General features: G+C 40.9%; 1 non-coding gene across 1 annotated transcript; it reads right to left on the reverse strand.

The window, feature by feature from the left end:
- Window positions 1-333: 333 nt before the first annotated feature.
- LOC125996619 (U12 minor spliceosomal RNA) lies at window positions 334-483 on the reverse strand. The gene has a single exon (XR_007491305.1). It is a non-coding gene; the product is annotated as a U12 minor spliceosomal RNA (small nuclear RNA).
- Window positions 484-6,807: the final 6,324 nt, after the last annotated feature.

Genomic DNA, 6,807 nt, shown 5'->3' on the forward strand with positions numbered 1-6,807 from the left:
GGGAAATGAAATTGAATCACCAACACTTGGAAAGCTGAAATCCATATTTCCATTCCTTACTATAGTCCTACCATGTATTGGAGCAAGAGGCAGACCATGGCTCTTGTACATCGAAATCTTTTTTTTTTCTTCTTTATTTTAAAAATATAGAGGGTCCCCCGAGGAACCTGCTGCTAAAGGCTGGGTGTGGCCTCCCAAAGTTGGTAACACCCAGACAATCCGAATAAGACTTGATGAAGAATTGCAAAATAAAAGATTATATGCCATCAAGACCCCCAAGCCTCCGGGCACACGACCATCTTCTGCTCTTGGGGCTGACGCTAAAGAGGGGGTCGGGCAGATCGCACCCCGCGGGCATCCCGCAAAGTAGGCGGGTCACCCGGCGGGCGACCTTTACTCGCACAAAAATTCGTCTCACATCGGCAGTGAGGACCCGGGCGTCACCCCGGGTTGTTATTTTCCTTACTCATAAGTTTAAGGCATACATCGAAATCTTGTACATGAAATTTCACCTGCTGCTAATTATGAGGTTTGGAAAAGGGGACTCTCTACTTAGGACTCCAACCTGTTGCCAAAAACAGACCTGGGAAACTGGTGGTGCTGTACACATTTCGCTCAAACCCTCTTAATATCAGAAGTGAGGGATTCATTTGGGGTCCACCTTCCCCATTCTTAAGGAATCTTGGGAAAGAACATATTGGGAAAGATTGCAAGTATGTCTGTGGCTCTTCACACTCTTCAAAAACCAACTTCCTTCAAATATTGATTCACCTTTTGGTTCATTTGCCCTCTATTATTTTCCTATTTCCTGCTACAAAATCCTGCTTTAGAAATGAGGCATGCCCCAAAAAACAGGTTTCAAACAATTTCTGGTTCAAAGGATAAGTCCCTTCTACCTGACAAGTTTGATCCCCTCCTTTGACTTCCCTCCCTAATTCTCCTCATGCCTGTATCCTTTGATTAATGAATTTGTTCCTCTCTAATACCTTGACTTCTGTGAGCACCTTTCTCCAACAGCCCTGAGCTGCAGAAGGTAGAGTGCAGAGATGCCCCTCCCTAGAAAGGGAGGGCCACAGCTCTGGCCTCCCTCATCAAGCAGCAGGTATAAATGCTTTAAATATGCCCATGAAAAGTGTGTGGGGGGAAACTAAGATATCTAAAGGTGGTGTGCTCTCCTCCCCTACCCCTGGCACTGACTGGTCCCCGCTTTTCCTGAAGCTTTATTTTCTAGAAACCCCAGGGTGCTGTGTATGTCCAATAACTCTTCAATTGTACAGTCTGGTGTTTGTCTGGATGATAACTTCCCATGTGAAACATTTTGAGATGAAGAGTGAAAAAATTTTCCCTGCTTTCCAGTTCTTCTTGCTGCTCCTTTTTGCACTTCTGGGATGGGGTAAGTGATTTAGGCAATAATGAGGGGAAGGGGTATGATGGAGGCAGTGTTTCTAGCCCAGACATGACTCCTAGAAGCAAATGAGATTTACTCTTTTGCCCATTTCTGCAAAAGCTAGTGCTGACTGGCTCTAATAATGCTGTCAGTCCATCACTATCTCCTGAGCTTGTGACTACAAGAAGTTCTCACTTCCTTTTATATCTTGCAAACATACTGTGTTTTATTTTTTACTAGAATATCCTAAGTCTAATAGCTACTTATTTTCAAATTAGAGTCAGAGTATTACTCTAAAATAAAAGCATTCTTTCCTTGTGTTCAATCAAATACAAGGTCTGTCTCTCAGAATTCGTAGGAGAAGCAAGATAGAAGATTCATCACCAGGAAAACTAGGTGCTTGGCAGCAGTAAAGGGTTGGTCATAAAAGGAACTAGCCTGAGGAAGAAGTGAATCAGGGATATTGTATGATTCCAGCTGAATTCTTAAGCTGGTACCACTGACCTCTTGCCTTTGATTTCTTACGTTATCAATGGTTCTTTCTTAATCATTAGAGACCAAGTTAATCTGCTAGGTTTTTTTTGCCTTTGTCTGTATTGTAGAGTGGCATACTGGGAAGAGAGAAGAGCAAAGTAGAAAGAAAATGTCTAGGTTGAATGTGGGATTCCTTTTAATCTTCCCTTTTAATGAAATATAGTCCTTACTTTATTAAAATACTATATATTTTTTAATTTTTAAGTTAAATTACCATGAAACAAAGTTAAAAAGTTGCTGATAGTTGAGTTTCAGTCATACAATGTTCCAACACCCATCCCTTCACCAGTGTTCATTTCCCACCACTAGTTTCCCCAATTACCCTCCCATCCCCTCTCTCCCCTCCATCTGCCTCTATAGCAGACACGTTTCTTCTCTCTTTCTTCCTAAATTACAATTGAATTGATTACTGCGAAAGCAGTTAGAACAGAGAAGGGACCACTATAATGATAATAGTTGGAAATGATCACTGTAGACTAGAAGTGTCTAGCGTTTCTTTCTGTTAAACAATATGCATGGTATCCCTTCAGCAACAATAATACAAACCACAGTATCTAAAGGAAAAATGTGGGGGGAAATTTTAACTTTTTAATATTTTTGTTTATTTGTTTTTGGGTCACAACTGGCAGTGCTCAGGGGTTACTCCTGGCTCTATGCTCAGGAATCACTCCTGGCTGGCTCGGGGGACCATATGGGATGCCTGGATTTGAACTACCGACCTTCTGCATGCAAGGCAAATGCCTTAACCTTCATGCTATCTCTCCGGACCCAACTTTTTAATACTTTTTTAAATTTGCTTCTAGCCCTGCTTTGGCTTCTCCTCCCTCAAGCTTCTCTTTCTCTTCCCCTTTTTTTGTGTGCTCCTTGATTCTCTGTATATCTCTATTTCTGCTTACAAATGATTTAAAAATTAGCTCTAATCTGTCAAATCCATAATTTTAGTCTATAAATATGGTTTTAAATAACAGTCTTTCAATGTCACACACACAAACACACACACACACACACACACACACACACACACACACACACTCCATCACTGTGGTTCCACAAAGATAAACTCCTCCATCTCAGTATGTGTCAATGGGTTTCTCTTTCTCCTGTCTTTTTCTCTCCATCTTTCTTGAATCCTCCCTCCCCAGTAGGATTTAAATAATCTCTGATCCTATGTGCATAAGCATTATTCAGGGGGGATTTTTTTTCAGTGCTGGGGATTGAACCCAGGTCTTGTACATGCAGAGTATGCATTTTCCTTCCTAAACTCATTCCTGATCACAGAAAAATTATTTAAAATTATTAAATTATCTATGGGCCAGAGCGACAACACAGCAGTAGGACGTTTGCCTTGCACGTGGCTGACCCAGGATGGACCTGTGTTCGATACCCGGCATCCCGTATGTTCTCCGGAGCCAAGAGCAATTTCTGAGCGCATAGTCAGGAGTAAGCCCTGAGAGTCACCGGATGCAGCCAAAAAACAAGCAAACAAAAATTATTAAAGTATTAAAATTATTAAAAATCTGTGTTCAGGCCAGAGAGATGGCATGGAGGTAAGGCATTTGCCTTGCACACAGAAGGACAGTGGTTCAAATCCCAGCATCCCATATGGTCCCCTGAGCCCACCAGGAGCAATTTCTGAGCATAGAGCCAGGAGTAACCTCTGAGCGCTGCCGGGTGTGACCAAAAAACCAAAATGAAAAAGAAAAATCTGTGTTCAAGAACTTTGTCTCCCACCCTTCATGATCCTGATGCAATAACTTTGTGTCATGCCCACACATGGTTGTTAGCTACTCTTGGGGCCTTTAAGTCACAGAAGTTCCTGGACATTGGCTTACTATTATCTAATTAAACACTCTACTCAGATTACTTTCTAGTTACTGCTTCATCTCTGTTCTTATTTACTGTTCACCTTTTAAAAGGGTTTTCCCCAAGGTGGGCCTGGGGCCACTTCCATTTGTTATTCAGTTCCAGTGCTGCTTGGGTCCAGCAGTGCTAGAAGTTACTAGAATCATATTAGCAATTCTTAGGGGACTATACAGTGCTAGAAATAGAATCTGGGTTTCCACTAGCCAGACATGCACTATAGCCTTTGGAGCTGTCCCCATCATTCACTTTCTTTTTCTTTCTTTCTGTTTTTTTTTTTTTCTTCTTTTTTGGCTTTTGGGCCACACCCAGTGACGCTCAGGGGTTACTCATGACTATGCACTCAGAAATGGCTCCTGGTTTGTTTGTTTGTTTGTTTTAGTGTCACACCCAGTGATGCTCAGGAGTTACTCCTGGCTATGTGCTCAGAAATCGATCTAGGCTTGGGGGACCATATGGGATGCCAGGAATGGAACCAAGGTCCATCCTGGGTCAGCCACGTGCAAGGCCTACTGCTGCACCATCACTCCAGACCCTAGTCCAATGTCTTACCTTTAATTTTATTCTCTTATTTTATTTTTTGAAAATGTCATATAAATTATTCTAAAAAAAAATGATGCCACATGCATGTAATAAAACCTCAGACTCTGGGGCCAGAGAGATAGCACAGCAGTAGGGTGTTTGCCTTACACGAAGTAGACCCAGGATGAACCTGAGTTAAATTCCTGGCATTCCATATGGTTCTCTAAGCCTGCCAGGAGCTATTTCTGAGTGCAGAGCCAGAAGTAACCTCTGATCGCCATTGAGTGTGACCCAAAAAACAAACAAACAAACCAAAATCCTTCAGATTCCTTTTCCAACTATTCCCTACTCCCAATCCTATTCCCAAGAATTGGCATTTATTTTTATAGTCCTAAATAATATCCTTATGATACTATGTTTATTTGTCAGTGGTTTTATTTCTGCTTCAGGAATGATTTATTGACTTCCTTCTAATGAAAGGAGGACTTAAGTCTTAGACCTCTCCTTCTTCATATGTATATCACATATTAATCTCATAATTCCTCCAAATTATCAAGTTTCTGATGTTAAATTAGTGTTTACATAACTATCAAGTAATATTTATTTCTGAATTATGTTACATTACCAATTTCCTTTTAATATTGTTCTTTTATAGTTGTTAACAGTAGCTTCATTTTTGTTGTTTTATTTTTTGTTTGTTTTGCTTTTGAGTCATATTCAGTGAACTCGGGGGTTACTCCTGGCTATGCGCTCAAAAATCGCTCCTGGCTTGAGGACCATATGGGACGCTGGGGGATCGAACTGTGGTTCGTTCTAGACTAGTGCACGCAAGGCAGATGCCTTACCACTTGCACCACTGCTCCAGCCCCATCATTATTTTCAAATTACATGATACTTTACTTAGAATACCCTACCAACTACACAAAAAAACTTCTAGAAACAATAAATTTATACTGTAAAATGGCAGGCCCAAAACCCTATTACAGAAACCTAAGTCAGTCCTATGCAAACAATGAAATGGAAGAGAGAAATTTTAAAAATACCATTTACAACTACCCCTCAAAATAAAACTCCAAGTAATGGGTCTGAAAATATAGTACAGTGGGCAGTGATCTTGCATTTGGCTGGCCCAAGTTCTATCCTTGGTACTCTATATAGTAACTCCTAAACATAGGACCAGAAGTGAGCTTTGAGCACACCCAAGTGTAGTTCAAAAAGAAAAAAAAATCAGCTTAACAAAAAAGGTATAAGACATATAAATAAAACTATAAATCATTACTAAAAGAAACAAGACAAAAGGGAATGTAAGTGCACCCCCTGTTCATAAATTGAAAGTATTAATATTATCACAATGATAATATTACCCCCCAAAAGCTATAGATTCAATGTAGTTCCTATAAAAAAAATCCGTGCTGTTGTTTAAAGATATATACTAAAGGATATAAATATAAAATATAAAGTCCACAAGTTGGGTGAGGCCATCCCATACACAGTGTTTCTAACCCCTAAGGTAGAAGGGTCTGATGAAGCAGGGTAGTGGTGGAGAAATAATACACAGCAGTCATAAAATATATTCATTGGAGTCAGCTCACTTTATTACTCAGACATAGCTTTTCTATGCCACGAGTCTCTCTACCATGTGCTCATTTTGCCATGTCTTTTCTTTCCCAAGCTCTCCCTGCCCTGTGCTTCTAAGTCATGTGCATTTTCTTTTTCTCCCAAAGTTAGTGCCTTTTCTTTTCTATCCAGAACCCCACCCACCAGGGTGTGGGAAGGCCCTGTAATTCGGGTGGACATTTACATACCAAAAGAAGAGGTTAGGGAAACAGGAAGTTGGGGGGAAGGTTACAATAGACCAAATACTGCTGTGAGTATTTGGAGTAGTAACCCCATTATGCCCAAATAGCCCAACCAATGCTTTGTGGGGAGGGGGAGACAAGAGGTTTCTATTTCTCCAACTTTAAATTATACTACAAAACTATAATAATAGAGACATTGTGGTAGTAGAATAAGAATACACCTTAAGACCAATGCAAATAAAGCAAGCCCAGAGACAGATCCAGGTTAGCTAATACTTGACAAGAGTATGAATTGGTGCCTGCATATAAGTGTCACCCTCATCTCCTCTCTTGAGGTGTGTACTTTTCTTTTCTTTTCTTTTCTTTTTTTTTTTTTTTTTGTTTTTTGTTTTTTGGGCCACACCCGTTGACGCTCAGGGGTTACTCCTGGATATGCGCTCAGAAGTCGCTCCTGGCTTGGGGGACCATATGGGACACCGGGGATCTAACCGTTGTCCGTCCTAGGCTAGCGCTGGCAAGGCAGACACCTTACCTCTAGTGCCACCGCCCGGCCCCAGGTGTGTACTTTTCTACTTTAATTTTGGTTGTGTACCAGGACTCTCTCCACTGTTGGAGATGCCTGTGTGCTCTCTGGAGCCTTCTTATCATTTCTCTTTCTTTCTTTTTTTCTTTTTAAGTTTTTGGGTCACACTAGTGGCGCTCAGG

The sequence above is a fragment of the Suncus etruscus genome, chromosome 18, assembly GCF_024139225.1.
Source record: "Suncus etruscus isolate mSunEtr1 chromosome 18, mSunEtr1.pri.cur, whole genome shotgun sequence".
Lineage (NCBI taxonomy): Eukaryota > Metazoa > Chordata > Mammalia > Eulipotyphla > Soricidae > Suncus > Suncus etruscus.